Genomic DNA, 10,795 nt, shown 5'->3' with positions numbered 1-10,795 from the left:
GTGGGGGCCAGGTCTTATCAAGCTCGCTGTCTGCCCAGACGGCCCCCCACTGACGTGGGGCGGCCCCCTTCAGGGGGCGGGGCCGGGCTGAATGGAGGTGTGTGTGCCAGGGAGGGAGGGAGCCGCCCGGCCTGGGCTCCGGAGGCCCCTCTGACCACAAGGGCTCCTTTGCCTGCAGGAGCTGCAGCTGGAATCCAGGAAATCTCAGGTGGGTGGAGGGTGGCTCCTCCAGGGCCCAGAGCCTGCGCTGGCCCGAAGCTGCCACTCCAAGCCCAGGGAGACCTGAGTCCAGCGGCCTCGCTCCCCAGCCCTGCCCGCACCCTCATCCCGCAGCCACGCTTTTCTCGCCCCCATACCGTTCCAACCCCAGTCTCCCCGTCGGCCTCCGCTGCCTCTCCACACACGCCCTGCTCTCCAGCCGCGCCTGGATTCTGAGCTCTCCTCAAGCCTTTGTATACGCAGGACCATCTACCCATAATGCCCTTTCCTCCCGAACACTCTCTGCCTAACCATCTTCAAGGTCATATCGGGGCGAACATGTACCCGAGCCCCTAGTATGTGGGGGGCAGTAGGGAAGGTGGTTGAAAGCTCAGACTTAGGAGCCAAGTGACCTGGGTTGGCTTTGTACTGCCTGTGTGACTGTAGGCAGGTTACTTTACCTCTCTGTGCCTCAGATTCCTCATCTGGAAACGCCGGGAGGGGTTGATTGGAAGAGCAGACTTATGTGAACCATCTCACTGAATTCTTTTGATAGCCCTGTGAGGCAACCGGTATTATTACTCCCACTTCCCAGGTGAGGAACTGAAAAACAGTTTTGAAGTAACTTGTCTAAAGTGCAGCTCCGTGTCAGTGCCAGGAAAGGGCCCCAAACCAGTATTCTCAGCCACCCTGCTTGCACAGGTAAAGCTTAATGGAGGGGCCTTCTCCACGCCCACCTCTCCCCTGGCTCCCCTGGGGTTAGGACCCCCTCCCTGTGCTTCCGTGCCTTGACCATTTCATCCATGAGTGGGTAAGTTTCCGATTGATTCACCTCTGCATCTGCGACCAGCCCAGGGTCTGCACAGAGGAGGCAAAAATAAGGCTTGTAAGTAAAGGAGTATAATCAGGAAGGGTCCCCACCATTGCATCTGGGTCCAGTAGTTGATGGGATAGAGCAGAGAGAGCATGGGCTTGGCCATCTGAGAGAACCACGTTCAAATTCACTTCTGCTGCTCACCAGCTGGGTGACCTGGAGCTGGTGACTTAGCCTCTCTGAGCCTCAGCTTGTTGCCATACAAGATGATAAGGGAATGGTAGCTCTTGGCTTGCCTGCCTCACTGGAACCATGTGAGGAGTTGATGAGAGGACAGAAGTGGAGATTGGGGACTGAAAGATTATCATCTTTTGGGGGTTATAATCGCTAATACTTAAGGCCTGTGACTTCACCCTGTATAAATTATACCTCAATAAAAGGAAGTGTACAGATGCTTTTTTAAAAAGTGATTGCCGGGCACAGCTGATCCAACAAATATTGTCACAGTCTTCAGCGGTGATGATGATCACAACCCCTTCCACGTGTGACACGGCACAGTCACTCGCTCTATCACCCTGTCTCCTTTGTTCCCCCAACAAACCGGTGAGGTCAGCAGATCCAAATATATTGGCCCATTTGTCAGATGAGGAAACTGAGGCCCAGAGGGGTTCGTGACTCGCCTGAAGCCACCCAGCCTCTTTAGGGGCAGAGCCAAGCTTAGAAATCAGGTCTCATTCCCCTTTGCCCCTATTTAGAGAGCAAGGAAGTTAAAAGCATTTCCCTCTGAGTTTTCCCATTTTCGTTTCATTTTTTCACAATTCACAGTCCTCCCCAGTTCCAAAAACCAGTTGAAATGGATTTCTTTTCTTCTCTGCAACTTGAAAGTCTAATTCTCTTCTCCAGAGATGCCACAGGGTGTGGTCATTGTGGCCCTTATCACTTCCCCAAATTGTGTTATGAATGTGGTATCTGGCCCCCCCCCCAACCCTTGCCCCAGAGGATGTCAGCTCCCTCCCAGCAGGGGGCTTGTCTGTCTCATCACCAGTAAACCCCCCAGACCCAGCTTGGTGACTATCACAGGGTATCTGGTGAGCAAATGAAGAAATGAATTAAAAGAAGGAAGTAATGATGAACTGGGTCCATTTCCATGTTAACCATCAAAGGTCAGGCTGGGCTTGGTGATGGTGACCAATGGCGAGAGAGGCACAGTGCCCGCCCCCCACTCCCCTGCTGAAGGTAGATGAGCAGAACGTGAGCTGGAGTCTCCTAGCCCACCACCCCTCTCCCCAGTGGACAGAGCTGTGTCCAGAGCTCAGGGTACAAAGCCCTCTTGGCCGGGGCAGCAGCTGGGCCCATGAAACAGCTCTTTCAGCTCTGTCTCTGAATGGCAGGTCTATGGGCTCCTCAGAGGAACAGAAGCGCCTTTTCTGTGTCACTTTGCTCATTAACAGAGCCACAGAAACATGCTACAGGTAAGTTTTCAGGAACAGAGATGGGTTCCCCCCAAAGGGGCAGCTTTAACATTCCATAGTGGGAGTGGGGGCTTGGTGGGGAGGAGACCTGGAAGTTGAGTATATACATTGAGGAAAGAAAATAAATATTTGTGTTTTTAAAATGTGAAACATTTTACCCCAGGAATCAAAATCGGGAACAGTGTGCCCGGTATTAGCCAAGGAGAAAAACCGCGTTGAGGGGCCTCCATCAAGGCTGCTCCCGAGACAGACAGGCAGCCGTGAAGGGCTCCCCCTGTTCCCTCTCCTTGTTTTCACACACCTCGGGTTTCCAGAAACTTAAAGACTTTAGTGTTTTATCCAAGAGAGAGCTTTTGTGATCCATTGAGAGGCCCCTGGGCACAGTGTGGGTCAGGAGAAAGCGCACAGGACTCCCCCTCCTGTGCCCCAAGCTCGGTTCTTTTCCTGAAGAGCAAACCTGGGTATCTCTCGATGCAGCGCCGTCCAGGGCTGCCTGTCCCCTAGACCTTCCAAACCACCTTCACCGTTTGCTGGATCCACATATACCTTTACTATTTTTTGAATTAATCTTTCTAACGTTAAACCAATTCACTTTTGGACAAAAATTTCTCCTCTTTCTTATTTCAAACAACAGCCATGAAATCACTGGTTTGATGTACCGATTACATACTTATTCCAAAATGACTTCAAATAAATTCAAAACTAATTAAACTTAACTTTTCCTTCCACGTATCACCGAAATTATCTTGCTTTCTGTCAGTGGTGCTCATGCCAGACATTGAGGAATCCTATGAAGTGAAAAAGTTTTGGAATCAGACAGAGCTGGGTTTGAGCCCCCGTTCTGCCACCTGCCAGCTGTGTTGACATCAGATGAATCCCCTCACTTTTCTGCTCTTCAGTTCTATGTCTATAAAGTGGGGATCTCAATGTCGATGTCAGAGGATGGTGGAGAACGAAAGGTATTGAGTGCCGCATCCGTGCTTACTGCTTTCCCGATGCCTTCTTGCATTAATCAGCATAGAATGGGCCAAGTTACTGCAACAAGCAAGCCCTCGGGTCACAATGGCTCAACACAAGGGTCTGTTTCTCTCCTGTGACACAGCCCAGCGCTAGACAGGACCTCCCCAAAGCTGCCTCTCTCTTGGTAGCCCATCATTTCCACATCCTTTGTCTCCAGACACACGGACAAGAGAGAGAAAAGGAGCACACATCACCTGACTCCACCTGGGGATGGAATGACCCCAAGGGGTGGGATGTGGGTGTTTAGTGAGAAGGATGTGCTCTATCACGCTTCCCAAGGAAAAACAGCTTCTGTTGCCCTTATATCACCTCTGGATGAAAATTCAAATTTAGCTGGGCATTTAAGGTCCTACAAAATCTGTTTCTTGACACCTTTTCCAGGCCATTGCCAGTCTCTCTCCCTCCCCCCACCATCCCCCTCTCTTCTCTGCCACAGAATGAGTCACTCCCTCCTCCGTCTTCTCTCACTGCACATTTTTATTGGCTTTTATCCCTCCTCTGCCTCACTTCCCCGCTCACTCCACTTCCAGGGACCACCTCCCAAATAAACAACCTGTACCCAAGTTCATGTCTCAGGATCTGCTTTGGGGGGAACTTAAGCTAAGCGAAGGTAAAGCTTTGGGGTCCAAGATGAGGATGCCTTTGGGGCCGTCCTGGGGGTTGGGAATAACAGGACCCCAACAGGTGGGGAAGGGGAGGGTCAGGAATGGAGGTGCCCCTACAGGACCCCAAGGGCAGCTAGGATCTGCGGGGCAATAAGCAGAATCCTCACTCAGATGCATCTGCAAGTCACTCTCTGTTTTATACTTCCTTCAGTTGCCCGCAAACTGTCGATAGTTTGGTTAAGGTGGTTCAAAAGAAAATGCAGATTCCCAGGATCCTGCCCAGACCCAGTGAATCTGTATTTCTAAGGTGCTCCTGATGTAACTAAACCACCGATCTCACCCAACCTCCCATATGAAACATAAAGTCTCTCTCTGGAAACCTGTTGTCCAGCCTATGGTGTTCAGCCTCTAGGACAGGGAGCTTGGTGCTTCCCAAAGTATTTTCCATCCAGCTCTGAGAGCGAGCCAGTCTCCCGGTATACCATGTTCAACGACCTGAAGATCATGGCCACACCCCCACTAAGCTGATTCTTCCTGAATGAAAATGTCCTCACATCCTACAACCGTCCTTTACAACACATGGATTTCAGCCCATTACCAGTGGCATTTCAATTTGTCTCTCCCCCTCCTAAAAATGTGAGCTCTGAATTTAATATAATGCTCTGGCTCGCAGAACAGAATATATTTTCTCTCCCAATTTCTAAGGTACCTAACTTCCCTTTGTGTTGCCTGAAATCCCTGCTGTTGTCCCTTCAGCCTCAAAACAGAGCCGCTGGAGACCTGAGAAGACCACTTGAGGTTGTGTAAACAATGGTTGGCTTACCTGTTTCATCTTTCAAAACTCTGGATCTACACTGACCAAGACTTCAGACGTGCAGGATTGTCGGTGCTGCCGTCACTTAGATGTTGAAGGACAAAAAATACAATTTCCTCCAAATAGGGAAGGGGTGCTACATTCTTTTTCCATTGCTATGTAACAAATGACCACAAACTTAGCAACTTAAGCACAGCACAAATATAGCCCCTCATGGTTCCTGAAGGTCAGAAGTCTGGGTTCTCTGCTCAGTGCCTCGCAAGGCTGAAATCAAGCTGTAATCAAGGCTGGGCCTTGTTCTTTTCTGGAGCTGAGGATCCTCTTTCAAGCTAACACGGTGGTTGGAAGAATTCATTTCCTTGCGGTTGTCAGACTGAACTCCCTCCCCACCTCCGCTTGCAGGCTGTGACCCAGGGGCCACTCAGCAACCAGGGGTCACCCGACAGTCCTTGTCATGTGCTCTCCCCCAAGGCCTCTCACGCGTCACATCTCTCCCATGCCAAACCTCCTCTTTCTGAAGAGCCCAGTCCCTTTTAAGGGATCAACTGATCAGGTCAGTTTCACCCAGAATAATCTCCCTTTCTCAAAGTCAACTTACCAGCTAACATAACCCAATCCCAGGAGTGACTGTCCCATCAGAGTCCCAGGCTCTGTCCACACTCGAGGGGAGAGAACTAGACAAGGTCATAGGTCATTGGAGGCTTCTTAGAATTCTACCCACCCGGTGGTATATATAGGCATAGAACAAGGGGAGGAAGGGAAGAGGACGGGGGATTGACAAGGAAATAGAACATTTTTATAATACAAGTGAATCTACAAAGACAGAAACAGACTCACAATCATAGAAAACAAACTTATGACTACCAAAGAGGAAAGGGAGGGGGCGGGGGGAGGGATTAGGAGTATGCGATTAAAGGATACACACGACTACATATAAAATAGATAAACAACAACGATTTACCGTATAACACAGGGAATAATATTAACACAATATTGTAAATCAGATCTACTTCAAAAAAAATCTGATTCAAAAATGGACAGAGGCAGTAAATACACATTTTTTCAAAGAAGACACCCAAATGGCCAACAGGTACCTGAAAAGATGCTCAACATCACTATCAGAGAAATGCAAATCAAACCACAAGACATCGCCTCACACTTGTTAAAATGGCCATCATTAAAAAGACAAGGTGAAACAAGCATGGGTGAGAACGTGGAGAAAAGGGAATCCTTGTTCCCTGTTTGCCTGTTGGGGGAAATGTAAATCATTTCAGCCACTACGTAAAACAGGATGACGGTTTCTCAAAAAATTAAAAATCGATTTGGAACTTTATGCTACAACAAGGCCACTTCTAGACATATATCTAAAAAGATAAAAACTGGATCTCGGGGCTTCCCTGGTGGCGCAGTGGTTGAGAGTCCACCTGCCGATGCAGGGGACACAGGTTCGTGCCCCGGTCCAGGAAGATCCCACATGCCGCGGAGCGGCTGGGCCCGTGAGCCGTGGCCAGTGAGCCTGCGCGTCCAGAGCCTGTGCTCCGCAACGGGAGAGGCCACGGCAGTGAGAGGCCCGCGTTCCGCAAAAAATAAAAAACTGGATCTCAAAAAGGAAGAAAGAAAGAAATACAGCATTTTTCAGTTCAGGAAAAGTTGCTTCAGGGTCAGTAGGGGGAGGACTAGGTGATAATTACACCAAAACTACGCCTGGTGGTTACTGAGTCTGTAGGTCCTTCCGCCTGCGGTGCCTTCAGCGACGGAGGGTGCTGGGGTCTGACCACCTGAGAGCCAGGTCTGGCCTTGTTCTCACTTGCAGAGTGACCATGGGCAACCGAGGGATGTTACAGTGTCAAGGTTGTTCCACCTACAGCCTCCATAAGGACACCCAAAGCCAGGAACATCTAGATCTTTCCTTCTCACACTCTCCCTACGACAACTGCCGTCACCTCTCAGGGCAGAGGAGCTGGGAAGGTGCACGGTGATGTCCCTGGCAGGTTCCTGTTCCTTCCACTGTCCCACCTGAAGCCCCTTAGAACACCTTGGCTTTTCCCCAAACCCTCTGACAGGAACTCAGCTCCACCTACATGTAAAATTTCAGCAACTTGGCCCTGGCAAGGTCAAGGCTGAAAGAATTATGGTGTTGTGAGCTGTGAGTTATCAGAGGGGAGGCTCCCGGGCTGGAGTCACCCTCTGGCCTGTGGTCGCGTCTCCAGGCCTTTGCCAAGGTTGCCTCCCTGCCTGGACTGTCCCCCCAGCACGTGGAACAGAGGAAGCTGCAAGGTCAGTGTCCTGCTTAACCACCTGGGCCGGGGAGACGGCAGCAAAACTGTTTACCAGATGGACTCTGTTTGTTTAAGGCTGCGGCTCCCTCGTGCTGGCCGCTCCCTGCCAAGCCCACTGCCTTGAAACGCCCTTGTGGCTAATGAGGCCCGCTTCCTCCGGGAGTCCCAGGGGAGAGGCTGGAATATGAGTGCCACCTTCCAGACAGCCCATCCAGGTGGGCAGTGGGAGCATCCAGGTGGGCAGTGGGAGGGGCCTGTGGCCGCAGAGACCCACAGGAGCAGCTTCTCACACCCAGCGTAGGTGTTCTCACACCCCCCCGGGCCCAGCTTCCTTTAACCTGGGACTTAAAACTTGAGTATTTAAGACTTAAAACTATTTCATTGCAAATTGGAGATTTTATTGCCTGATTGGACATGAATCCCTGGTCTCCCCAAAGTCAGCAGAGACCTCACAAAATGGAGAATTTGCCCATAAATCCAGGGCAAGTCTTCTTCATCCGCCATGTGGGTATCATCCCCACCGCCCGCGGGGCTGTTGCAGTGTAGCTGCGCTGTCCTTCAGATTTATGGCCCCTTCAGGCCACAGCCTCTGTGTATGTGAACCACTCTCTCTCATGGGCCGTCAGACCTCACACATGCTGTCTTGGTTTCAGTCCCTACAAGCAGTCAGGCGGGCTGGAAGCCAGAGGCTGGACAGGGCAAGGAGACGTGTGCTTTCACGTGAGGGCATGCCCTGGGAGGCCATGGGCCAGTATCACGTCCTGCTGATGGGTTAACGCCTCCGTGAACCCAACCGCTTGGTGACACGCCATCCACATGACATCCCACCCACGTGTCCACAGACGGCACTCACATCTCAACCTCCCTCCTTCCTCACTCTCCTGACTCCAGACCTATAGACACAGCTGCCTCCTGAGTAACTCCCATCATGTGGTCCCCAGGGTAGCTCAAATGCAAGCTTAGTGCATCTTCTTTTGTCCCCCATCCTATATCCTCAGCTCAGAGCTAGGCACCGCCATCCCAAAGACTCTCCAAACCTGGGCACCAGTCTCATGAACCTCCTCTTCCTCACTTCTGCCCGGCAGGTCCTGCTTCCCTAATGCCTCGTGAATCCACCCAGCCCCATGTCCACCGCCTGAGTTTGTGCCCCCAACATACCTCACCTGGGCCACTTCCCCTGTCAGCTTCTGTCTGGGTCCTGCACCCACAACGGATGCCTCCTCTACCGCAAGCAGCGTAGGGCTCTAGAGCCAGGCCTAGAACGTCCTTGGTGCCGGGACGTTCAATGATAATTATGCCTCAGTCCCCATCTTCAAGGGGCTCTTCAAGTTTCGGAATCATGTCATCACTCTGTTCACCTGCAAGGTGCCTGAGGTGGGCCAGGAAGGACCAGAGGGAGAAGCTCGGGCTCCATCAGGCCTGTCGGAGTCAAAGCCCAGCTCTGCCCCTTAACCAATTGTGACTCTGGGCAAGTGGCTTGCCCACCCTGAGCCCCAGGAAGCTTCCTTGCATGGCACCTGCACGTGGGGCAGGTGGGAGAGTCACACAGACGACACACTGAAGTGCCCACTCAGTGACCGTTCCTGCTACCATCACAGCCTTGAGAAACTGGGGTGCGCCCTCCCGCTCAGCCACAAGGGCTTGATTTTGTCGACTCTCCTTCCCTCCAAGAGACAGCCCGTCCGGACGGCGCTCACCTGCCTGGCCTGCACGAATTCCCTCTTTCCTGGGGCCAGCCCCTTTCCAGGCATCTGGTTCAAACAGGCCCTCTCAGTGCGTCCGACCTGCCCCGTCAAAGGACCCCTGCATGAGCCTCAAATGGGGCATTGATAGGGCCGTGGTGAGGGCTGCCCAGCAATGGTGGGCTGTCTTGGCTTGGCCCGGGCCACGTGACTTCCCCAAACACAGCTATTTCCTGTTCCTCGGGCCAGCCCCCTCCCAGCCGCCTGGCCACAGGGCACAATTCCACTATACACCTCTGCCCGTTCTTTGGCTTCGAGCCAGGGTTGGGGTGGGAATGAGGATGGGGGTATCACCTCAGCTGGTCCTCAGGACACACGGCCATGGCCCCTCGGCATCTTCTTGATGAGGATGCAAGTCTGGAGGAAAGGCTAGTCCCCTCCTCCTGTGACCTCTGCCCCCAATCCCCATTTGATGGGGGCTTCTGGGGGGCCTCTTCATATGGATCTTCACGAGAAGCAAGAACTCACACAGACTGTGGCCCCAGCCCTTTTAGCCTCCACTTAAAGTAGAATGAAAAGGCACTTAGTCTAACCCCTGACTGCTGTGTGGCCTCAGGAAAGTCACTTGATGTCTCTGGGCCTCAATTACCTCATGTGTGAAAGGGAGGTCGCTGTCCGTCTCTATTAGAGCCTCACTTTATCAGTTGTTTGGGGATCTGATAAAGAGCAGATAAAACCCATGAAGAAATCTGCTGTTCCCAAGAAAAGCTGACAACTCCAGAAGGTTGACAATTCCTCTCAAATCCCCTTCTCTCCTCCACAGGAGGACTTCACCAGCCTTCTTATGGGTCCCTGACTTTGGTCTCTTCCTTTCTAAAGCCCAAGCCCGATCCTGTAACTCCCCTGCCCCCAAACCCTCAAAGACTCCCCCTGTCCCAGGATGAGCCCATGCTCCGGGGCACAGCATTCAAGGCTCTGTTAGGTCTCATTTGGTACTGGGGATGGAGCCCAACTCAGACTGCCTCGTGCTCTCTGCCAGCTTCACTCTCAGGCAGCTCAGCCCAGGAGGAAGAAGGCAAGAGGTGGAGAAAGAGAGAAAGAGGTGACTGAAGAATTTGATTCCTGGGTCCAGCCACACCTGACCAGATTCCCTGGATTTTTCATTTATGTGAGCCAAGAAACATCACGACCACCCTTCAGTTGTTGTTGTCATTGTTTTCAATAAACTTGGTTCACTAAGGCTCCTGTTACTTGCAAGCATCTCCTTCCTATAAATGCCCTTCTTGGCTGAAGTTAGCCAGGGTGGGCTTGCAGCCAAAGAACCCTGATGTACACAAAGGCTTTTTGTGATCCAGGCCCCCAGACCCTGGCAGCCTCCTCTCCCTCCCCTCCCCACTTGCAGCCACACTACGCTACCTCTCCAGCTCCTCTCCCCACTTCCACATCCTGCCACTTCAGCCCAAAACATCGTCCCCCAGTTTGCTCACTGCTGCCCCTTCATCCTTCAAACTCAGCTCGGTGAAACCTCCTCCAAGAAGCCTCCTCTGGCTGTCCTAGGTCCCTCAGACTTTCCCCATGACGGTGTTATAATCATTACAGGCCATGATAATCATTTACATATCTGTCTTCCCCTTCCCCAGATGGGGGGTAACTGGAGGCTAGTCTGACGTATTGTGGTCACCCCAGTGCCCAGTGTAGGACCTGGCTCCAGGTGGGTGCTGTCCAAGTGAGTGGAGTCCATGCCTTATCAGGGAGACATCAGGGTGCTTAGAGGGCCCATGATTTGTGATCAGAAACAGTGCCAGGTCATGACACTCCCTAGCTGGACATGGCCTCTGAGAGTTTCTGGACTGAATCAACTGTCGTGTGTGTGTGTGTGTGTGTGTGTGTGTGTGTGTGTGTGTGTGTGTG

The sequence above is a fragment of the Monodon monoceros genome, unplaced genomic scaffold, assembly GCF_005190385.1.
Source record: "Monodon monoceros isolate NGI ecotype Baffin Bay Population unplaced genomic scaffold, NGI_Narwhal_1 Super_Scaffold_18, whole genome shotgun sequence".
NCBI classification, from domain to species: Eukaryota; Metazoa; Chordata; class Mammalia; order Artiodactyla; family Monodontidae; genus Monodon; species Monodon monoceros.
Note: the sequence above shows the minus strand (reverse complement) of the source record.